Raw genomic sequence first — 24,403 nt, forward strand, 5'->3', positions numbered from 1 at the left:
CCTCATAATATAAATAGAAGGTAAATTATATACAATACAAACATAAATGGGACTTCTAGATCATGATTCCTCACAGCTTTCATTGCTTCCTTTCATCATGCTCATGCTACAGGCCAATCCGCCATCTTCCAGCCCTCTACACAGGGTTCATTGGGGTGTCTGGCTATCATGACGGCCATCCAGGTTGAGCATGCTGCCTGGCACGTAGCGCTCCCTGAATGGAGGCTGCATTGCTCTGATTATTTCCCAAATCCATATGACTAGCAGAAAAGAACCACTGTTCCTTACCAGGCAAACTAATGAGGAGCTTTGTGTGCTGACTTTGAGGATGAAGCAGGATGTCCGCCACAAGCTGTGTTTATTCTGAGCAACATGAGCTGAACATCAGCATTCTGCCTCCTCACTTGAATCTTAACCCTGAGCAAATCCATCAAGACCCTTCACTGAGAGGAACAAATGATAATGATCTTGATATGAAGCAGTTTAAACTTGCCTTGCTGTTGCTTATAAACCAACTCCCAACCCAAACTGAGGAGAAATCCCCACCTGTCAAGATATTTTTCTCAAAGTACTCAAAAATAGAACCATCATCTGACAAATTCTGGAACTAATTGCCTTACACATAGCAGGCTGCTGGATGTGACTGGCCTCTCCCCTCTGCTCAGTGGTTCCCAAGGAAACGAGGTTAATACATTCACAACTGACATTTGCCTTGTGAATCCCAGTTCACTGCAGTAGGCATACAGCGTGCAGGAAGAGTGCTGAGAACATCGTTTCATGCATGTCCCCCCTCTGCCTGAAGTGCAACGCGTCACAACCAAAGATTAAACAAATGCTCAGTCAACCATCAAGAATTAATCAGCATCTACACTTGCCCCATACTTTAAATGCCTGCCTGGGTGTTCTGCTAATAAAATAGGGAAGCATTCAAAATCCCAAAGGGTAGTTAACCCTTTAGTTATGAGGAGTTAAATGTTCTTTTGGTGCATTTTGTAAGTTCTTCTTTTTCTTCTATGGATCTGTGTTACTTTTAAAAAAAAAAACAAACTATAAAATACCAGTTCCCAGGAAACTGTAAATATTAGTAAGATGAGCACTCTTGTACGTTACCTAGATCTTGTTTCACATTTATAATCAGGAACAACTGTAGTAATGACAACAAAATCCCTAAATTCATCCACATCTCTTCCAAAATCTGTCCTTCCTGACTTCTGGTTTCTGACATGGACAACACTGTGGTTCAGGCCATCAACATGAAAACCTCAGAACTCTGATTGAAGGTTACCTACTCTTTAACCTACAAGGCCCCTTGATGGCACCACTAAGTTCCTTGAAAAAATCCCGTTTGTTCATTCCATTGCTAGTTTGTTTCAATAGCCTTAATCACCACCCTCTTCCTCATTCTTGTCATTTCTAGGTCAACAGTTTTAAGACCTTGAAGATAACATTCCATCATCTCCTTGCTTCATTACAATCTGAGAAGTCAACCGAAAGTCTGATTCCTTTATGTATAATCTATTTTTTAAAATTTCTTTCCCTGGATGATTTTAAGATCTTTTTAATTTACTTTTTTAAGGTAAGCTCTCTGCCCAATATGGGGCTTAAGCTCATGGCCCCGAGATCAAGAGTCACAAATCCCACCAACTGAGTCAGCCAGGTGCCCCAGTGATTTTAAGATCTTTTATCTATGGCATTTCTCTGTTACGATAGTTACAGATGTCTCTCTGTTGTTTGTTTTTTTTTTTAAGGTTTATTTATTTGAGAGAGAGAGAGAGAGAGCCCACATGTGAGGTGGTGGGGGGGCGGGAAAGAGGGAGAAGGAGAAAGAATCTCAAGTAGACTTCCCACTGAGCATGGAGCCCTGAGATCATGACCTGAATCAAAATTGAGTCAGACACTCAACTAACTGAGCTACCCAGGTGTCCTCAAATGTCTTTTTAAATATGCTGCTTGACATTAGTTGGGCTTCCTGATACTGATAAGGAAGCTAATTTTCTCATCATTTGTAAAAATTCTCAAGCATTATGTCATCCAATGTTCCTTCTCTGTCATCCTTTTTTTCTTCCTTTTGCAAACTTAGTTAGACATTTGAGAGGAGTTTTCTCTCTCCTTCTAAAAAGATTTTATTTATTTATTTGAAAGAGAGAGCACGCTTGAGGAGGGGAAGGGGCAGAGGAACAAGCAGACTCCCGCTGATCATAAAGCCTGACATGGGGCTTGATATCACAACCATGAGATCATGACTTGAGCCAAAATCAAGAGTTGGATGCTTAACCAACTGAGCCACCCAGGCACGCCTTCAAAGCAAGATCCTAAAGCAGAAGCCACACTGAAGTGACCAAAAGCCACCAATGAGACAACGTTTCAATATCTCAATTCCTCTGCTTTTTCACCATTCGTTCTAAGAAAAAGTTGTAGTACCAGGTTAACTTTACTAAAACAAAGTTTATAAGTGGGCTGAAAACAGAATTAACTAACTTTGATTTAGTAAGTAGAATTCTACACCTAAAAATGGAAATATTAAGCCTGCTCTTGTACATACATATGACATATATTTGATATATATAGGATATACATATTCTATATATATTACTTTCCTCAAGTAATAACACCATGAATGGCAAGAGCCCTAAAATATAAATTCTCTGCAATTTAGCAAATGCAGGGACAATGCAAAGTCTAATATTAAACTTGAGACAGACTAAATACTGCATAATTAGCACACTTGAACCAAAGGCAGAAGAAAAACATGTAATTAAATCTGAATACTTTAGGAAGAAATAAAGATGGTCCAATAATAGCTAAATCAACCAGAATGAGAGTGATTATAAAAAGCAGCCTCCGATTGATTTCCCCAATAAGATTTGAGACCAAATAGACCAAATTGGAAGAAAGAGGGGGAAATACACTTACTGATACAAAATAAATGGAGTTGATGTCATTTTAAAGAGCAAATGGTTGCTTTTCCAGCAGCACCCTTGAAGGCCGAGTTCCCTTATGGCTGGTAAGAGCAAATAAAAATTCATGAAGTTCGGTTTACGTGTGCTCATAAATAATTACTGTGAGCAAAACCCAAGGTTAAGAGCTCTGGGGACAAAGGCTTAGTAAGGGGCTTGGTCCCTGCGCCGGTGCACTTAAGAAACGTGGTGGCAACCCCTTCAGTGAGAGAAAGTAAAGTGGGAACTAGAGCCGAATGTCCGAGTTCCTCTTTGTCACACAAGATCGGCGCTGTCTATGCTGTTGCTGAGACCAGGGCTCACCACAAGGACTGCTCAAAGGGCAATGAAAGGTGCTTCCGGTGGGAAACCTAGCCCAGCCCCCTTTTCAGTCTGCAGTTTCCCCCAAGCCCTTCCTTCCAGTTCAGTCACTGTTAGACTAAAGTACAGAACCCCCTCAGCCTAAGACACTTTAATTATGATCTTCCTCTTCATCTTCTTCTTCTTATTATTATTATTTTTTTTTTTTAGTAAGGGAATGGCAGAGGCAAAGGGAAAGAGAACCTTAGGCAGGCTCCAAGCCCAGCACGGAGTCCAAAGCAGGGCTCGATCCCAGGACACAGATCATGACCTGAGCCAAAATCAAGAGTTGGATGCTTCACCAACTGAGCCACCCAGGCGCCCTAATTATAATCTTATTTAAATAGGCATAAATAGAGACAACAGAGTGAACAATTTTTGTGGCTCTTACACAGCTAGAAAACCCAAGCAAACTACAAATGCAATACAGACCAAATAATAAAATTTTAAAAAATCAAAGGAAGAGCAATAAGCCTTCTGCTCATGCCGGTGCCAGGGACAAAGGAGTCACACGATGTGAATGTGTGGAATGAATGCTGGAGAGTGATTTTATCATTCTAGTGAGGCTTTTGAACTGATGTTATAAAGACATGGGGAAAGGGGGCAGCTGATGCTGTGCTGGAGCATCTCTGAACTCTTGTAGAGACAGCAGAACCTCTCCTTGATAAGGAAGGGGAAGGTGCTCAGCTGGGGTGGGGAGCAGTCTACCCTTGGCCGAGGGGCACCCCAGAGTCAGGGACATCTGCCAGTCTAGTCCTGTGGACCCCCTGCCCCGTGGAGAGTGTGGCACGGAGTAGAAGCTGAACGCGTGTCTTAGCCCCTATGAGCTGCTATAAAAAATTACCATGGACTGATAACTTAGGAACAAAAATTTCTTCCTCATGGTTCTGGAAGCTAGAAGTCTGAGATCAGGACTCAGCATGGCTGGGCACTGAGAGTCCTCTTCTGGGTTCCAGACTTTTCCTTCATCCTCATATAGTAGAAAGACAGGGAGAAAGATATTGGGGTCTCTCTTTAGAAGATGACTAATCCCATCTGAGGGGATCCTCCTTCATGACCAAATCACCTCCCCAAGGCCCCATCTTCTGATACCATCACATGGGGGATTACAGTGTTCAATAGCTCTCCACACACGGGGAGAAAAGAGGGGCATCCCTTACCCTGAAGAAGGGAATATCTTGAAGGCTGAGGTCATTTCAACCATCCACTGGTTTAGAAATTCTGCTTCTAACTCTTCTGGCCTTCTTGGCTTTCTTGTAACAGAGAAAACAGAAAAGCTAAACTCGCAGCAGTTACCTGATTGCTGGGAAAAGAATGGTTGGGAGAAAGGAGAGTATTGGCTGTAGCTTCAGCAAGCTGTCCCAAAACCTGTTCTCAGCATCAATGAGCCCCACCCTTAGAGCCAGGCCCTACAAGGTTCAGGCAAGTGTTCTTGGAGGTGATGTACCTTCTGGAGCTGGAGGATGAGAAGAGAATGGGCAGAAGGTTTCTGTGACAGGGGCAGAGCCCTGTAGACCCTCAGTAGAGACCTCTCTAGCAACCTTCCCCCCTCACCTATGCACATGTAATTCACAAAGCGTTATCAGGCCTTTTTATCTCTAGTAAATGTGCACTACTTCCACTTCCTTCAAAATCTTCTAAGGTTCCTTGTACTCAGAATAAACCTCCAGAGCCCAACTTCCTGCCATATTCAGCCCACCTTCCCTCACTTCTCAGCAGCCACATGGCTCTATGTTTCTACCCCAGGGCCTTTGCACTGTAGCTCCATGCCTGGAATATTCTCCACATGAAGCCATGGTTCATTCATTCACAGCTCTGCTCAAATGTCACTTCCACCAAACCCTTGGCAAAAATCACATCCCTGGTCGCTTTCTCTCTCCTATTCTGCTTTATTTTCCTCAAAGTACCTCTCCTTAAGAATCTATCATACATTTGTTTGTTCTTCAACTTCTTCTCTGCACATGCACTGCAAGGGGTGGGCCTTCCTCTTTGAATTCCCACTGTTGTCCCTTGTGCCCAGAACGGTGCCGGCTGGAAGTGTAGGAATAAGAACTATGTATTGACTGACCAGATAAACATAGCTTCCCAGAGGTCAACTCAGTGAATCTATCCCAAAGCATTTACCAAATGCTTCAGCAGAAGTTGTTGACTTAGCTAAAGGAATGCACACATTCCTTCTTCACTATCGCTATTATAAAAATTAGCATTGAATAATAGCAGCCCTCCTTTTGGAGGACTTAGCCCACGCCAGGCACTAGGAATACCATTTGCATGACTTTTGTTTTTCACGAACACCTTACTAAGGAGGTGTACTGTCTCTGGGAGAGAAGGGGACACTGAAGACTGAGGATCTTAGTGATCTGCCATGGCAAAGCAGGTCTCTCTCAGGACTGCCCAGGTGGACGGCTGGGGGAGCGAGGGATGTGCCGGCACGCAGCCTGTTTCTTCAAGGAGGCTCTCCAGGAACCAGTAAATCTCGGATTGCCAGAAAGACTCCTGGCATTTTGGCTCTTCTCCAGGGTCTGCGCAGAAAAAAATAAGAGCATAATTACTTGCTTCCTCCTCTCTCTGCTAAGAGAGCCCCCAGAGGAGGGATGGCTGGCTTTCCAGGGAACCCACCAGGCTCTGGCAGTCCCTGTGATTCCCAGCCTGAGCGCATCCTAAGATTATCTGGGGAATTTAAACAATACAGATGCTCAGGTCCTGCCCCCTGATATTCTGTTCTGGTCAGCCTGGGGGTAGGTCAGGACATTCTCATTTTTTTTTAATAGGAAATGCAACAATTATTTCCAATATGCAGGAGGGAACCACCAGAACCCCAGAGGAGGGAGGGAAGACCGGAGGCAGGGGATGGAACCTTCATTTTTAACTAAAGATGGGATAAGAACTAGGGATTTTTCCTTTTGCCTCAGGCTCCAATATGACCCAGGACTGTTAATGATGCCATCTTTATTTAAACATTTTGCTATTTGGCTCATTGTGCATTTTTTACATTAATTCGGTTTTTTAAAAAAGTTTTGCCTTGAACTATTATTTATGTTGATTCTTTTTATGGGGAGACCACCTTAAATTTTGCCGCCTCACCCGTGGGAAGGGAGTGGCCATTTACTGAGAGCCTGGCGCCCCTGGGCACTTGGCAAGGGCTGTGTACATTTCCCCTGAACAACTATTCCTTCTTTCATTCATTTGTTCATTTGCAACAACAGGTACTATTGTAAGGACCTATTTTATATTTTTATTTTAGCCAGAGGTTTCCATTGAGGTTAAACAAGAACTTTGTTGTTTAACCCTTAAACTGTCCCTGCTCCCCTTCCCCCAGGGGACTTAAAAACAAGTCCTAGAAACCAGCTCCAGGTGTGAAGGCCAAGAAAAACAAGGCTGTACCCACCTGAGTCTGGCCCTGACATAAGTACAGCCGTCTTGGCAAAGCAAAAGCAGACACCTTGCACAGAAAGAAAGAGTGGGTTAGCTTAAGAATGGCCATCCTGGGGCACCTGGGTGGCTCAGTGGGTTAAGCCTCTGCCTTCAGCTCGGGTCATGATCCCGGGGGTCATGATCCCGGGGTCCTGGGATCGAGCCGCGCCTTGGGCTCTCTGTTCAGCGGAGAGCCTGCTCCCCCCCCCCATACTCCCCCCCCCCCCCGCCTTGCTCTGCCTACTTGTGATCTGTGTCTGTCAAATTAATAAATTAAAAAATCTTAAAAAAAAAAAAAAAAAAAACAATGGCCCTCCTGAAGGCCAGGAGGCCAGGAAGCCATTGTACTGAGCATCCCTAACCAGCCCACAGGGCGCAGGTAGTTTAAGATAAGAGGAAGTAGCTAAAACCTAAGAAACAACTTAATCATATACCACCAGGGCAGTTAGGCTATGGTGCCACAGGGACCAGATGTTTAAGAAAAACAAAAAGTTAACTTGCAGAGATCACAATCCTGCAAGACTGGAGTCTCCCTTGGTTTGCAAATGTCCCACTGATTTACAACAAATAGGGCTATCTCTTCAATGGCCCAATTTCCAGAGACAAATGGCTCAGTTCCTCAAGGCCTAAGGTCGCCCTCCCCACCATAAAACTGAAGGAGGCTGAGGCAGAAGGAAATGTAAATAAAGTTAAATTTCTTCTAAACCTAAATCTCACTTAACCACCAGGATGGCTCCCGGGTGACGCCGGGGTGGCAAAAAGTTAAACTGTCAAAGTGGGGTGCAAGATATGTATGTAGCTATGAAAAAGTGCCTTGAAAATGCTATATAAACCCTCGGCTTTGAGTGCTCGGGATCCTTGTTGAAAGCCGCTGCGCCAGGCAGATACTTGGGCCCCAGCTAGGTGGAAATAAACCTCACTGTGTGACTTGCATTATCGAGAGTGTTCTCTGTCTAATTGAGGGGTGGTCGACTCCATACCCTAACACTATTTAGTAGGAACTCCTGTGTCAGGTTCACTCTGGATACTTTCGGACAATTCTGTCTAACCTTCTGAAGGGGGATAGCATCAGGCCATTCTGTAGATGCTCAGAGAGATCTGTTGAGTGACCCACCATCCCCAGAAAAGGACATAACTTAGACCTCTCCCTTGCCCTCTCAAGCTAGAAGTGTTTGTTATCTTAGCATAGCCCCTTCCTTTGACTTTAACATTACCTCTAATCATGATAGCCTTCCATAAAATGTGACATTAGTTCCCTTTTATAGATGAGGAAATTGAGACTCCCCAAATCACTCAAGTAATAAATGCCAGAGCAAGGGCTCTTGGTTTCCTTCTCGTGTGTGGGTCCACACCGCAGGCTGCCTTGCCCGTATCCCTTTGCTGGAACTCTACACTTTTAAAATATATTATTTTAATCCCGCCCACTTCTGTTAGCTAGTCTCTGTCTCATCAAACATCATGAAGCACATCACCTTCACTTCCTCCTTCTCACCTCTGTTTCTCACACCACTTGCCTTGGTTCTGGAGTCAGTGCTAGGCCGGTGATGGGGAAATTGTATCACCTGGGAAATCAGAGGCCATGGAGGCCTTTGGGAGAATTGGTGGAAATCGGAAGAAGCTTTCTGTCAGCAGCCAGGCCCAGGTTGGAGGGGCCACAGGAGACGCTTTCTGTCAGGGTGGCTTGTGCGCTGAGTCCCTAGAAGTTTCTATGGAGACACCCCTTCTGCCTTCTCTGTCCCACTCACCTGCGACAAAGCTCGGGACACTGGCTCTCACCAGTTCCACCTTCGAGGTACGATGATGACTGTCATCCTGAGCGAAGCCTGGGTTCCATCCAAACAGGGCCACTAACAAAATGCTCCTTGTTTGAAGAGGGAGTAAAACAGAGGCAAGGCCCACATTTTGCCCATGGAATTTGCTGGAAGTGGTTTTGTAAAAGGAGATGATCCTCAGTGAGTTTTATTTTTCTAAGGGGAGGATCCTGTTACTAACGCTGATTCTCCCTCAGGGAAGTTGTGGGTAGGACCAGCTTGGCCCAGCGACCTGAAGCCTCCTCACCAATGTCTTTTCTGGCAGCAGACCTTGGGTTTGGTCCAGACGTACCTGGGCACCTGGGCAGGTGAGCTGGGCCCTGGTTTGGGGGGCATGGTCAGTGCGGTGTAAGGGGAGATGGCCGGAGCGCTTGTGGGAAAGAGACGGGCTCCCATATAAATGTCCAGTGCAGGAAGGGTGGGAACAAAGTTGTTTTGTGCCCTTGAGATTCCAAGGGACTGAAAAACCAGACAAGCACTGAGAAGAAGAGGAATATGATGTCCTCGGAGACACTCATAACTGGCCATTCTCGCCCTGGATGGTGGATCTTTTGTTCCCTTAATTAATCAAGCGTCCTGATAGCTAAAACCACCTTTAACTCGCTTTTCTCTTCCTTGAAGCCAAGCATACAAGTAACGGATGGGCCAGCACCAGCTGAAAAAGCAAGGCTAGAGCTCTAGTTAGCGATGTATGGACGTTACCGCCTGAAGGGGTCTCGGATTCATCCAGCCCAACACCCTCATTTAATGCATGAGGGACCTGGGGTCAAGGAGGCCGAATGCCTTGCACCGGTGCCCTGGCTGGGGAGCCGAAGAGCCAGGAGGAAGAAACTACACTTTGAAGGGTCAGAGTGCAGACACCGCCCAAATGCAGCCCTGCAGCCCATTCCATTAACTTTGTGCGTCAGCCAACCCCAGCACCCTGCACAGGACGGGAAAGACTTTGGGGCTGTGTCTGTCTGAACTCACCCCTCCTCCAGGCTCCCTTGTGGCCCTTAAACCACCCAGAGCCTTCTAGTCTTAGAGGGGAGCGCTCTAATGAATTAATTTTCCCTAGGGTGGTGGGGGCTGATCGAGTTACCACTTGCATTTTTTATGATGCAGATGCAAAGCTCAGCATGAAAGGAGTAACTCTCCTACAGCAGAATCGCAGGAGATTTGTTTAGAATGCCCTCCTACCGTGACATCAGGCCCTGCGTATTTGGTCCTCAGCCGCTCAAGGGGCAGCTTCTCAAGCCAGGTCATTTTCTTCCTGAACTTGGAGAACACAGAATCATCTCCTGCTTTCTGAGCATAGCCTTGGCAGCTGTTGCAACACTTTGAGGAAACCAAGAGGTTCAGCCACCTGGGATCCCCTTCCCATTTTGGTTATTCAAAGTGGAAGCAAGGTGGCTCAGTCAGTTAAGCATCTGCCTTGGGCTCAGGTCATGATTCCAGGGTCATGGGATTGAGCCCTGCTTTCTCTCTCTCTCTCTCCCAAATAAATAAAATCTCTTAAAAAAAAAAAAAAAGCGGGGCAGAAACAAGCCTTCAATGTGCCGGGCACTGGGCCAACATTCTCATAAACCTTTCTATTTATTCCCATGGCAATAGCTTGGAATATAAAGGGTTAATCTTCTTGTACAATTGAGGGGGAAAAGGCTCAGAGGAGAGAACCAGCTCGGAAGAAGCCAAATGCATTGGCTGAAGTGCCTCACAGGAGAGGGGCTCCACTCCTAGTCTGTCTGGGGCCAAAGCTCACAGGCTCTTTCCCTTCAACTACAACTTCCTATTCCAGAACGTGTGACAGGGGTTGAGTTCTCTCAAGGTCCAGGCCACAGCTGCTTACAAAGGACTGTGTGACCCGAGGGCAAAAGGACAAGAGAAGGACAGTTCCAGTATGATTGACGGTCTTCTATTTTTATGAGGTACCAAATAATATCTCCACACATGACAAGAAGCGGTTAACAAGCTCAGGAAGGATGAGAGCTAATGTGTGAGGGGAAAAGAAATACCTAATTCTCAACTTAAAATAGAGCATTTCTTGGCTAGTGTGCTCATTTCCTAGAGCTGCCCGAGTACATTCCTGCAGACTGGGTGTCTCAAAACAACAGAAATTTAGTCTTTCACAATTCTGGAGGCTGGAAATCGGAAATTGAGCTGGCAGCAGGATTGGTTCCTTCTGGAGGCCCGAGGGAGAATCTGTTCTCTGCCTCTTTCTCAGCCTCTGGAGCTTGTCAGGAAACCTTCGGGTTGCTTGGCTTGTCCACACCTCACTCATCTCTGTATCTGCCATCAAGTGGCCTTCTCCCTTTGCGTCTGTGTGTCTCTGTGTCCAAATCTCTCTCCTCTTTGAAGGACATCAGTCAGTGAGTCAGCCCCACTCTAATCCAGGATGACTTCACATTAACTTGATTATATCCACAGAGACCTTACTTCCAGGTAAGATCATGCTCAACGGCATCAGGGTTAAGATTTCAACACATCTTTTGGGAGGACACATTTCAACCCATGACTGATGGTGTTGTGATTAAAAATATATTTAGAATCTTTATCTTTTTAAATAAATGCTGGAACATATGTAGATGAAAGGATGTGGTGAGACATAGGAGGTTTGCTTCTGAATATTTGAAGTAGGGAGGGGTCTAGACTGGCCAGGAGTTGATCACTGCTGAATGTGGATGATATTGTACGTGGGGTTTGTTATACACATAGTGGGTTCCTATTGCTGTGGCAGATATCACCATAAGACTTAGAGTCTTGGAATAGCAACCTTCATTTTATTATTGTCTTTCAAGGTGCTAGAGGTTGACTGAGCTCAACCAAGATGGCGGTCGCTTTGTGTCTCTCATGCAATTACAGTTGTCAGATGTTGGGTAGACTGAAAACAGGTCAAGGTTCACTCATGCGCATGCCTGGTCCCTGGGCTGCAAAGACTCTAACATCTGGGGTTCCTTGGACTCTTTGTCTATCTCTCTATATGTAGGATTCTCCGAAGACAGTGAAGTGTAGCAAAATATGCCACTCCAAAATAAGCCACTTCGGCATAAGAATTATTTGAGCTGAAAGCAATGAAAAAAAAAATGCATTTTCCCCTCCACCTAGTTGCCTACAAGCAGGACAGAAATTTGTAAAGGTGTTTACCCTCCCATCTTTAGTGGGAAGGATGGAAATTAATCACAGATATCATTCTTGACTCTTACAGGTCCAAAGCTGGGACAAGAGGAATTGACATAAACTTGGCTAAAACTAATCCATATTTACCACCACTTTACCCAGAAATTTGCTTTCCCACCCTTCGCTGCCCCTAGAAGTTCCAAATCCTTTTCCTTTGTCTTGCCACTTCTCTATAAAATTATTGGTCTTTACTAGGACAGTCTCTAAGACCAAGTTCAGCCACCCCCTTGACTGACTCATCCCTGAGTTGTCCTGTGTGTGTGTGTGTGTGTCTGTGTGCACTGTACATGTTAGTAAACTTGTCTGTTTCTCTCTTGTTAATCTGTCTTTTGTCAGCCTAATTTATAGGGCACCAGCCAATGAACCAAGGATGGGTATACGGAATACTAATTTTTTTCCAACCCTACAGCAGTTCTTAGTATTCTTTTGACAGGGGCACCTGGATGGCTCAGTCAGTTGTGCATCTGCTCTCGGCTCAGGTCATGATCCCATGGTCCTGGGATTGTGTCCCGAGTTGGGCTTCCTGCTCAGTGGGGAGTCTGCTTCTCCCTCTCCCTCTGCCCTCCTACCCCCTGTATGCTCTGTCTCACTCAAGTAAATTAAAAAATCTTTTTTTTTTTTTTAATAAAAAGGGGTTCCTTTTACAGTAGTCAGGGATCCCAAAGTACACATCTCAAGAGAGAAGCCTGGGCAGATTCTGCACTGCCTTCCCTCATCTAGCTTCAGAGTCATGCAGCATTGTTTCCATCATACTGCTGGGCAGAGACAATCACCAATGTCTATGTGGGTATAAGGGGAGAGGGACATCAATGACTTGCAGACATGTTTTTAAACAACCATAATACTCTTCTATTTTTGTCTGTGTTCGACACGTTTCCATAATAACACACACACACACACACACACACACACACACACACAATAGAGACTTATAAAATGCTACCTGGGGAGTCCCTTTGCTTCCTAAAATTAATTTCAAATTATAGTAATGTAAAATTTTTACATGCATTTTGGAGGCAGGAAAAAAAAATAGACTAGAAAAGATCACTTTTTCACCATCATATATCATCCAGAAAAATAAGCATTAATCTCAAGATCTGGGGAAACCCAAACACTGTTTTCTTTTATCATATAGTCTGTACCTTTAGGTCTTTTCGCATATCATCTTTCAGCGTTGGGGTCCGGTAATGTTTGCCAGCATAATTATATTCATATAAACTGCAATAGATGAAAGAACAAAAACTTTGCTCTTTCTCAACCACCAGGGTGGTACCCTGGTGAAGCAGAAAGGGCCATCTCCTGTGGGTTTCCAGCCACTCTGTGGGGTTGCCGCCTCTGCTCTCTTGAGGTTGGGTATGACAAGAAACTTGTGTTGGCCAGCAAACTGTGAGTTGCGCACTTCTGGGCTGATTTTAAGGGCAATGTGGGTTGATACCCTCCTCTCTGCTCTTGGCCCTTAACATTAGAGCTGCCCTCAGGCTGGGTCTCTCCTTCCCTGAATGAAGGTGATCTAAGGCCCTGGCCAATCTGTGGCAAACATGGAGCACGAGCAGTAGTAACTCCTTGTTGCTCTATGAGGTTGTTGCCACAGCATAAGCTTCTTCCTCCTGACTGAAGCAGCAGGCAGGGACTCAGGGTTTGGGTCAGAATTCTACCCCCAACTGGGGGTTTGGGCAAGTGCGTTGCCCTCACTGAATAAGACGTACGTATCAATGCTTGCAACAAGCTCCAGAAAATATTTATGAAGCTTCAATGAAGAACTATGGGGGAGCAGATAGCACATGGCTGGGCACATAGTAGGTACTCAGTAAAAGCTCATTCTCTGATGTGCTGGTTCCCTTCAAGGCCTTGATTTCCTAATCGTTAAAATGAGGTCATGAGCTTGGATTGGTTGGTTGCCAAGGGCTGTTCCTGCTCCCATTCTATGATAGAGTTAAAGACTTAGTCAGTCACATTGTGGAGTCTGACATTGGACTTGTCTTGACAATGATGAATTCTTTGGAGGAGGGCGCCAAGTGCCCAACCGTGCATTTCTCCTTCTTGGTAGAGAGGCAGGATTGCATCTCTGCTCTGAGAATCACTTATTATATTCATAAAACACTTGGCAGTCCCTTGCAAATAAATAAGTGTTCAGAATCATTGGATGTCCCCATGAGGCTTCATGGATGTGTACCCAGAAGGTGACTGGCAGACCTCGAGGGAATCACATACATTCATTTTTTTTTTTTCCAGCTTCTGATTAGCCATTCCAGACATTGGCTGTTTATTTTTCACTTGCTTATGTGATTAGATCTGCTTGGCTGACTGCATTTTAAAGCTTCGTTCTCAGTAAAATCATTCTGCCATTTAATAAGCCTAAGGGTAGAGGATGGTTGGTGTAAATCGTAAAAGCCAAGTTAAAGTTGACCCCCCCCCCCACCCTTCAGCCCCTTTCTAGCAAGTTCTTCTCCATCAAGTGCTCTTCCATGGCAACAAAAATATTTGCAGACTCCTCCCCCAGCAGATCTTACAACCTGACATGATTCCTTTAAACAACAAGTAATTACCGAGCACCTAATTTGCGCTGGGCTCAGCATTAGGTGCTAGGGTTCAGCGTAGGGTCTGCCCTCATGGAGTATGATGGGAAACAGACTTCTAATGGAACAATCAGCTAACTAATGGAAAGTGACAAGGCTGGTACGGTCTGAGAAAATGTTGTCTATGGTGCCAGAGACCATAGCTGTGTGGGGACACTGGGTTCAGAGGAGGCCTCCCCTCCCCACATCTGTACATTCTCCAAGTGAGTGCTTACACTTTCCGGCTTCTCCTTTGGGGGTCTTACATGTTCCCAGCTTGTTGCAAGGATTCCCAAATCTCTACCCTTCACCCCCACTGGAACTTTTGGCTTACATTTTCCAACTGCCAGTTCCCTAACTTGTTTTCCTTTCTGGTAATAAAATCACACATATATCAAACACTTACTATGTGCAGGTTTTACACACATTTATGCACTTCTCCCTATGAGCCCTCTTAGTATTCCTGTTTTATTTTTGAGGACATCAAAGTGCAAAGTTGTTGTAATACCTGGTCAGGGTATTAAAACATGATTTAGAAGTGACAGAATTCAGGGGCTCCTGCGTGGCTCAGTTGTTGGGTGACTGCCTTTGGCTCAGGTCATGATCCCACAGTGCCGGGATCGAGTCCTACATTGGGCTCCCAGCTCCATGGGGAGTCTGCTTCTCCCTCTGACCTTCTCCCCTCTCATGCTCTCTCACTTTCTCTCTCAAATAAATAAAATCTTAAAAACAAAAACAAACAAACAAACAAACAAACAAAACCAGAAGTGGCAGAATTCAGATTTGAGCTTGAGCTCTGATACCAAGCCTGGGTCCTTCACTGCCCATCTCTGTGGCTCTTGGTAGCTCATATTAAAATATCTATAACCAATCTTTTCTTCCTTCCGTGATCTGTCCTTTCTGCTTTTCCTGTATGTGACATCTTCAGTCTCTCAGGTACTTGCACTTGACACCTTGTGTCATTTTTTACTCTCCCCCTATCTCCTCCACCCTAATTACTTGCTGAGTTCTGTGCCTACTCCCTTGCAAAGTCTTTTAGATCTCTGCAACAACTCCCATGTAACCCACTTTCAGCCTCACTACTTTCCAAGTGATCCCACAAATGACTTGCAACATTTGCCCTCCTCCTAAATGCTGGGTCTGTTTGGTTCCTCCCTTGATCAAGTGTCTATGGCTCCCTAATGAAAATCACAAATCTTAAGTCCAACTTTCCCCAGAGGCCCCTCTTCTGAGTTGCCCATGGGCACTCAATATGCCTCAAACCAAATCACACCTTCCACTGCAAAAATTCCCCTCTCTCCCCTTAGATTCTCCCTTTTTCTGTCCCTAGAGTGTTAGTTGGACACAAGACAATATTTGCATTTTTCCAGCAATGAGGTATGGCCACGTGACTAAGGTCTAGCCAAAGAGATGTGAGCAAAAGGGATCTGGGAAACTTGTGGGTCGTGACCACAAGGAAAGAGGTATGCTCTACTTCCATTTCACTGGAGCAAAATGGACTTGGTGGTGAGCCATCATGGATAATGTTAATGACAAAACAAGGTAGAAGGAGACTGTGTCCCAACACCATGGAACTACCATGCAATGCTTACGCTTGCACACCTATGTAGAAAATAAATAAGCTTCCCTTTTAAATCATTGTGTGTGCATCTTGTAGGGGAGGGAAATTTGTTTTTCTTCCATGCTTCTAAGCTCTTGACTGGGACCCCTAAAACAGAAGATTAACAAGAGAAGAGAATTACAGATTTATTTAACTTAAGTTCTACATGACACAGGAGCCTTCATAGGAAATGAAGACCAGAAGACATGGTTAAGTCTGAATGTTTTTGTACTAGCTTGATGAAGAGTGGAAGGTTGTAGAAAAATATGATTGGACAAAGGGTATGAGTCCAGTGTACTAAATTGGAGGAAACTTAGTAAAGCCTGTTCATTCAGATTTCTGTATCTGTCTCTTTATCTTCCAAGATGAAGATGCTCTTTTCCTCTGCGTGTAGGAGGAACACTTCTCACATAGGAGTTTTATGACCTGTTTTAGAGAAAGGTGAGAAAGTCCTTCTTGCACATGTCATTTCTTAGCTTCTGCTTGAAATATTCAATATGCCAAGGAGCCGTAATTTGGACTAGTGTCCTGAACCCCATCACTGTGTATGTGTGTGTTTCATTTTGGTCTTTATTTAAATATCCAAATCTGTATCTTAATAATACATTGTCCCTTCCCCTCATCCAAATCCCTCCCTCTGATAGTGACATTCCACATCCCAGGCTGCTTACACAGAAATCTGGGTGCCACGAGCTGAATTCTTTTCCTCGCCCTCTACCTCCAATTCCACTTCTAAATAGTTCTCAGACCTGGGCTTTGTTTTTAGCTTTACTGCCTCAGTAACTTTGACTAAGTTGAATTTGGGGTTTTAACAATGGGGACAACACTGTTCTAAAAAAGAGACTAAAATCAGGGCACCCTGGTGGCTCAGTCAGTTAAGCGTTCAACTCTCGGTTTCGGCTTTGGTCATGCTCTCCGGGTCCTGAGATCTAGGCTGCCATCTGGCTCCCTGCTCAGTCGTGCTCGGCACTCAGTCCACTTGGGATTCTTTCCCTTTTCCTCTCCTTCCCTCTCTGCCCCTCCGCCTGTGTACACACCCTCTCTCTCTAAAATCAATAATAAAATCTTTTAGAAAGACACAACTCCTAGCTGCCAGACTTCTTTAAAAGGGAGAACAGGGGTGCCTGGGTGGCTCAGAGGGTTAAGCCTCTGCCTTCCGCTCTGGTCGTGATCTCAGGGTTTTGGGATCCAGCCCCACATCGGCTCTGCTCAGCAGGAGCCTGCTTCCCCCTCTCTCTGCCTGCCTGCCCACTTGTGATCTCTCACTCTCTCTGTCAAATAAAATCTTAAAATAGGTAAATAAATAAAAGTGAGAACAGACCACGAAAATGTCTCTGCAGGGAATTTGTTTTTCCAAAATGAAGACCAACAACTTTCCCTCCTCCTGGAAGCCCCTGGTTACTATGGGCCTTGTAAGAGGCAGATGGCCTATGTGTCCTCTAACACGAGCCCCTCTGGACAGGGTTAGCCCCTCTCTTCTGTTCTGTCAGCCGAAGAAAACTTCCGAGGAGCAAGGATGGGAGGCTCCCACCCTCTGGGAGTCTGAACTATAAATATCTGTGGAGACAGATTTCTCCATAGGGAATAAAAGCGGAGAAATTTGTGATTAAAAAATATGGAAGGGCCTCGTATCTCTTTGGTGAACAGGATTCCAATTATCCTCACTTGCCTTTGGGCTCCACAGGGCAGCCTGTTTCTAATCTCCTATAAGTCCTTTAAGTCTGCAGCCAACTTCTCCCCCCAAATGTTGCCACATCCCTCAGAAATGGTATATAGATAAAGCCACTCCATTCACTTCCTGTCATACTAAAAGGAAAGAGAAAAATGAAGTGACCAAACATGCCGTGTCTTGCCTGTCTCTTCTCGGATTTGGGACTTGAGAATGAGGAGATTATATTGCATTAGATGAGGAAAAAAAAACCGTTATTTCCTGGATGCCAGTCGGCGGCCCGTGGTGACTGGTGACGGCTCTCTTGATGGCGTGCTGGGCGCAGGGATGCAGCCCTGCGTGAAACCCACAGAGACCAGCCCTGGAGCTTAGGGCAACCTGGGGAATTCGGACAGTGATCCACGTGGCAACAGCCGCTCTCCCAAACCAGCCCGAGTATGTGGGGACAATCCGTGAACCCGACACGTTAACACATGCCTGACCGTTCTACCCCAAGAACACTCTGTTCAACCTAATTGACGGATGAGCCTGTTTTGCAGGAAGTTGACCTACTGTCAGAAGACCAGATAAGACTGGAGCAAACGAGCAAGAAGTCCTACAGCCCCACACACCGGGAGAGCTCCCCAGCACGGTCACACGCGTGCCGCCATCTTTTGCGCATACGGACGTAAGTGCCCGGATGTCACTGGATGGCGCCGTGCGCAAAAGCAGTTGAGATCATCCCTCTTACTTCTCCTTTCCCAACGTCCAATCACCTGCTTCTACGTTTCAGATCTCCACCCCCTTGTAAAATCCATAAATGCTCAGCTCCCCTTGTCCTCGGGGAAGGCGGAGTTTAGAAATTTCCTCCTTACTCCTGTAATAAAACCCTTTATCTCTGCCGCAAGAACTGCTATCAGTGTTTGGCTTACTGCATATTAAAAAAGAGACCCATGTCTGGTGACATTTGAAAATAAGTCACAGCAGAAAAAGGGAACTGCAGGGGCACCTGGGTGGCTCAGTGGGTTAAGCCGCTGCCTTCGGCTCAGGTCATGATCTCAGGGTCCTGGGATCAAGTCCTGCATCGGCCTCTCTGCTCAGCAGGGAGCCTGCTTCCCCCTCTCTCTCTGCCTGCCTCTCTGCCTACTTGTGATTTCTCTCTGTCAAATAAATAAATAAAATCTTTAAAAAAAGAAAAAAGAAAAAGGGAACGGCAGATCAGGCCACGCTTCTAGGGACAAGCCGGGTTTTCCATCCTTCTCTGCCACCAGCTCCTTTTTCACAGTGCACACGAATGTTTGATGAAGAAATGTGTGGATAAAGGAGAAGACGGGGGCGTCTGGGTGGCTCAGTGGGTTAGGCCGCTGCCTTCGGCTTGGGTAATGATCTCAGGGTCCTGGGATCAAGCCCCACATCAGGCTCTCTGCTCAGCAGGGAGCCTGCTTCCTCCTCTCTCTCCTCCCGCCTCTCTGCCTGTCATCTCTCTCTGTCAAATAAATAAATAAAATCTTAAAAAAAAAAAAGGAGAAGACGCCTTGTAAAAAAAAGAGTCATTTTTCTGTCCACGGAGCCTCGGTCATGGGGTGTACCACTAGTCTGTTATTTAAATAAGGAATCCCCTAACAAGTAAGTCCCCCTTAAATTGCTACGTCCACAACAAATGTCACATACAGTGGGAGGGGCGTGTAGGGGGCTATTTATGGAGTGTATGCTCCATGCTTTACACGTGCTATTTCGTTTAATCTTATAGCAGATCTATAAAGCATTTTCCATTTGATTCCTCTTCTACAGATGAGCATGTAGAGGCTACAACTGGTTACATAACTCCTGCAAGATCCCACAGAGAGAAGGGGACAAGTGCTGCAAGGATTCACATCCAGGTCTGAGTTCAAAGCCCTGCTCTTTCTAGAATGTTCATGACTTTTCAAAAACTTGCTGCAGCAGGATGCGAAAGGCAAGCTTGACTGCGATGTTCCTCTGCTGAAATCAAATAATTTATAATGATAGCCTTTTCCCAATTTGCACGAAAAGTTAATTGGGAAAATTTTCATAATTTCATGTTTTTCTCCTACTATTATTTTCCTGAGCATTGGTGCCTGCTACCCCCTTATCGGAGAGTGACATCAGCAATTCTAAAAGGAATGAAAAATTAGAAAAGGATAATTAACAGCTATTCAGACTTCATTCAGTAGATTTTATTCTAATTTGGAATGAATGCTCCCAATTTTGATTTTATATTGAGTCTGTGTTCCAAGAGCCTTGGGGGCTCACAAGAGAGTTTCGTGCATAAAGTTCATTAAAAAGGTGTTTGGATTGAATGTCCTGAGGAGGGCTGTCCATTTGAGGGAGAACACCAGGATGAACCCAGCTCCAAATTAGCAAGGACACACCAGGGGCAATGAAATTAATTTCCTATTCAGAAATAGCTGGTCATGTTCCTTCCTCACCTTCAGTAAGTAGCTTATCTACACTGGTTTCTATTAGGAACGGAAAAAGTCTTTGGTCACTCAATAAATCACTGATTTCCCACAGAAGACATGTCCCTTTCATTAAAGAAGGAGGGAAATTAGGCCACTGCTTCAGGGCTATAGAACAGTATTGTTATCCTGCAGACAATTATATAAAAGCCAGGTCTCACTGAGAAGCAACCTCCCAGGACAATAAGAAAGGAAAGAAATAAAGAGCTTTTGAAAACAGTCAGGTCTGAGGCTCTGTTGCCCCACTGAGAAGCCAATTTCTTCCTTCCTACAGCCATTTATTCTGTTACCCTGATATTTACTTATCCAACATTCTTTCAGCTCCTCCCTGTACTGTGTAGCACTTTACCTGGCCCAGGATGAATAGAAACTTCTACCATCGGGAATTTTGTAGTCTGGTGTCAAATAAGAGTGGTAGAGTGAATGGACACAGCACAGGGCCCCCACAGGCTCTGCTCGGTGGTAAAGGGGCGCTATGTTGGGGCCCTAAAGGGGTGTGGGTCCCACTGAGAAAAAATGTCATATTTCCACGTGTAGTAATGATGCTTCCCCAAATCTACAGATTTGATACAGCAAAAGAAAAAACAGACAGTTTGGACTTCATCAAAATTTAAACCTTTTATGCATCAAAGAACAGTATTAACACAGTGAAAAGACCACCGGTGGAAAACATTTACAAAACGTATATCAAACAAGGATTTAATATCCTGACTATGTAAAGAACTCCCACAACTCACCAGTAAAAACAACCTGATTCAAAAATGGGCAAAGGACTTGAATCGGCATTTCTCTAAAGAAGATATACAGCTGGGCAATAAGCATCTGTAAGTATGCTCAACACCACTGATCATTAGCAAAACGAAAAATCAAAACCACAATGAGATGCCATTTCACAGCCATTAGGAGGGCTACTATTGAGAGAGAGAGAAAGAGACAGATAGACAGAGTGCACCAGCCCTTGTGCATGGTTCACGAGATTTAAAATGGTACAGCTGCTGTGGAAAGCAGTATTGCGGTTCATCAAAAAGATAAATGTAGAATCATCATATGACCCAGCTATTGTAGATCTAGACCCCCAAAATTTGAGAGCAGAAGCTCAAGCTGATATTTATATACCCACATTGATGGCAACGTTATTCACAATAGCCCAAAGATGGCAGAACCCAAGTGTCCATTGGTGGCTGAGCAGATAAACAAAATGTGATATATCCACACAATGGAATAGTATTCAGTCTTCCAAAGGAAAGACATTTGGACACATGCTACAACATGGGTGAGACTTGAGGGCATTGTGATTAAGTGAAGTCAATCAGACGAAAGGAAAAAGTTATCATCTGAAAGAAATGCCTTACACACAGAACCTGAAGTAGTCAAGTTCACTGAGGAAAAAAGTAGAATGATGGTTGCCAAAGGCTGGGACATGAGGAATTCATGTTTAATGGGTACAGGGTTTCAGTCTGTACCTCATGATGGATGCTGATGGTGGCACAGCGATGTGAATGTACTTCGTGCCCCAGAACTGTGGATTTGGAAATGGTTAGATGGCTATAATTTGAAAGAGAAAAAGGACTCTCCCAGTCCAAGATAATGCCCCCTCAGGTGCACCCACCTTGAAGAGCACAACATTCTTCTCTCATTTGGATAACAGAGGCAAATACATTCTGTGTGAGACATAGTGTTCATTTTTCTTCATTCGTTCAAGATCCATTGAAATATTTATTAAGCACCTTCTATGGGATGGGTTCTTTTCTAGGCACTGGGGTTATGGCAATGAGATGAACAAAACAGGCAGAAATCCCTGCACTTTCATGCACCAGTCTGGAATTGAAGGTCATGTCAGTAAGGGTCCCAGCAGAAAATACAGGACACGCTCAAGTTAAGGTCATTTGTGGAGAGGTTAATAAAAGGAACTCTTGGGGCGCCAAGAGTGGTGGCTTAGTGGGTTAAAAACTCTGCCTTCGGCTCAGGTCGTGATCCCAGGGTCCTGGGATCAAGCCCCACATTGAGCTCTCTGCTCAGCGGGGAGCCTGCTTCCCCCCCCCCCCGCGCCCCTCTCTCTTTCTCTGCCTACTTGTGATCTCTGTCTGTCAAATAAATAAATAAAATCTTTTAAAAAAGAAGGAAACCAACTATATTTAATAAATAAATAAATAAATGAATAAAAGAGACTCTTGATAAAGATATGAACAGATATAGGGAAACCACGTGGGGAAAGTTCAGAAACAGTAGAGTTGTTACTGCCTACAAGCTGAATAGTAGAGGGGAGGATGTAGCTACTCTCTAGGGAAAGGAAATGGTAAGAAAAAACTGTCATGAGAGCATCAGTGAAGTTAGTGGAGGGACACAGTCCCCCAAGGTTACACCATGGTCAGTCCAGAGCTACCCCACAGTTAGGTCAGAGTTATCCCACAGTTACCCAAGGCTACCCCGCAGTCAGCCCAAGGCTACCCTACAGTTGGCCCACGCCCATTTACCCCCACAAGGAGCTAACACCCAACCTCACTCCATCCCTACTCAGATCCCTTGCTAGTTCCTTAGGGCCCAAACCCAAGCAGATAACAGAATGCAAAAGAGCCTTTTGCTACAGAGTCCAAACACAGAAGGGTAGGAAATGGGGAGGGGGACTAGAGGGCTGACAAAAGAAGTTCCATACTGTGAAGAAAACATCAGGTTGGTGACCACCCTGGGCCTCAACTCCAGAAAGCTAACTCAAGGTCAGGAGTTCTCACAGGAAGCAGGCAAAGCCAGTCCGGCTTGAAGCCATGCCAGAAAACCAGGTTCAGTTGAGATTTGTTGAAGAGACCAACACAACTGTAGTATCGGTATGAGCAGGCAGAGTTGGATTGTTCCAAGCAACCTGAACCCAAGTTTGGCCTAACGCAAAGCTCAAACCATATCAAGACCAGACTATTCATTCAGCAAATATTCACCTCTTATCCCCAGCCACGAGGAGTGGTGCACTCTTCCCCACCCTTCATGTCATTTGTCACGTGTTTTGCAAGAGAAATTTAGTAGACATGAACAAGCAGAGGGCTTACAACGAGCTCTAGAGGGGCACCTCGGTGGCTCAGTGGATTGAACCCCTGACTCTAGATTTTGGCTTAGGGCATGATCTCAGGGTACTGGGATGAGCCCTGCACCCGACTCCCCACTCAGTGGGGAGTCTGCTTCTCTCCCTCTCCTTCTGCCTTTCCTCCTGCACACGAGTACATGCGCATGCTCGCTCTCTCTCTCTCTCTCTAAAATAAAGAAATAAATCTTAAAAAGAAAAAAGTGTGCTCTGGAAATCTGCCTTGAGAAGATGTGTCCAGGGTAGCTGTGGCCCTCAACCTGGGTCCCCAGATGAACACAGGTGGGGCAGATCCAAACCACAAACTACCTGATTAAAAGCACTGACTTAACAGTCACTTAACAGTGACTGACTCACTGTTCTGCTAAAGAAATAGACTCAGGGAGCACCTGAGTGGCTCAGTGGGTTAAAGCCTCTGCCTTCGGCTCAGGTCCTGATCCCAAGGGCCTGGGATGGAGCCCTGCATAGGGTCTCTGCTTGGCAGGGAGTCTGCTTCCCTTCCTCTCTCTCTCTCTCTCTCTCTGCCTACTTGTGATCTCTCTGTGTCAAGTGGATGAATAAAATATTTTTTAAAAAAAGAAAAAAAAGGAAATAAGACTCAGGAATGGAGTGGTTTATCTAACATGATATATCTAACTAATTTATTGCATATCTGGTTCTAGAATCCAGTTGTTTTGATGCGCAGTCCAATAGTTTGAAAACCCTTGTTTTCTCTGGTGGAATAAAAGGGCCCAGGAAGCCACCCCTATGTTAATATCAATTCTGCCCCACTGACAACCCAGAGCCCATGTTCTTCCTGCTACCAAGTCTTCCTCCTCTTTCCATTTCATAAATATCCGTATCTTCTCTTTTCATTCCCCTCTCTCCCTTAGCAACCACACTACAGGCCTGCAGCTTAATTTAGCCTCATCTTGGGTTCAGATGCTCTCAGAAGTCAGACCAGTATTACAAGCTGTTTATGTCTCCATCCAGTGATCACACTGGTTCCTCCGGCTGAATGTGCTCCCCATCAAATGCTATCTTCTTCAAACAGCTCTTCTCCAAACTTTTGTATTTCTTTAAAACACTTTTTTGTGGTGTGCCTGGGTGGTTCAGTCAGTTAAGCGTCCGACTCGATTTTGGCTCAGGTTATGATCTCAGGGTCGTGAGATTGAGCCCCATGTGGGTCCATGGTGCGCATAGAGCCTGCTTCAGATTCTCTCTCCCTCTCTCCCTACCCCCCTCCAGCTCTCCTTCTCAAATATATATATATATATATATATATATATATATATATGCTTTTTATTTTGAATAATTATATAGAGATTCATAAGAAGTAACAGAGATAGTACACAGAAGTCCTTTGTACCATTTACTCAGTCTCCCCTAATGGTTAC

General features: G+C 45.0%; 1 protein-coding gene and 1 long non-coding RNA gene across 2 annotated transcripts in view; one reads left to right on the forward strand and one right to left on the reverse strand.

Annotated features, from left to right (window-relative positions):
- The window catches only part of GPR45 (G protein-coupled receptor 45), a 43,763-nt gene extending 43,303 nt beyond the window's left edge, over positions 1-460 (reverse strand). The window contains exon 1 of the mRNA XM_059134329.1: positions 289-460. The gene's annotated coding sequence lies outside the window, so the exon portion shown is untranslated. The remainder of the gene's footprint in view (positions 1-288) is intronic.
- Positions 1-18,377, forward strand: part of LOC131808328 (uncharacterized) — a 62,788-nt gene extending 44,411 nt beyond the window's left edge. The window contains exon 4 of the long non-coding RNA XR_009344781.1: positions 18,041-18,377. This is a non-coding gene — a long non-coding RNA (uncharacterized LOC131808328). The remainder of the gene's footprint in view (positions 1-18,040) is intronic.
- The last annotated feature ends 6,026 nt before the right edge of the window (positions 18,378-24,403 follow it).

Source organism: Mustela lutreola, chromosome 9 (genome assembly GCF_030435805.1).
Source record: "Mustela lutreola isolate mMusLut2 chromosome 9, mMusLut2.pri, whole genome shotgun sequence".
NCBI classification, from domain to species: domain Eukaryota; kingdom Metazoa; phylum Chordata; class Mammalia; order Carnivora; family Mustelidae; genus Mustela; species Mustela lutreola.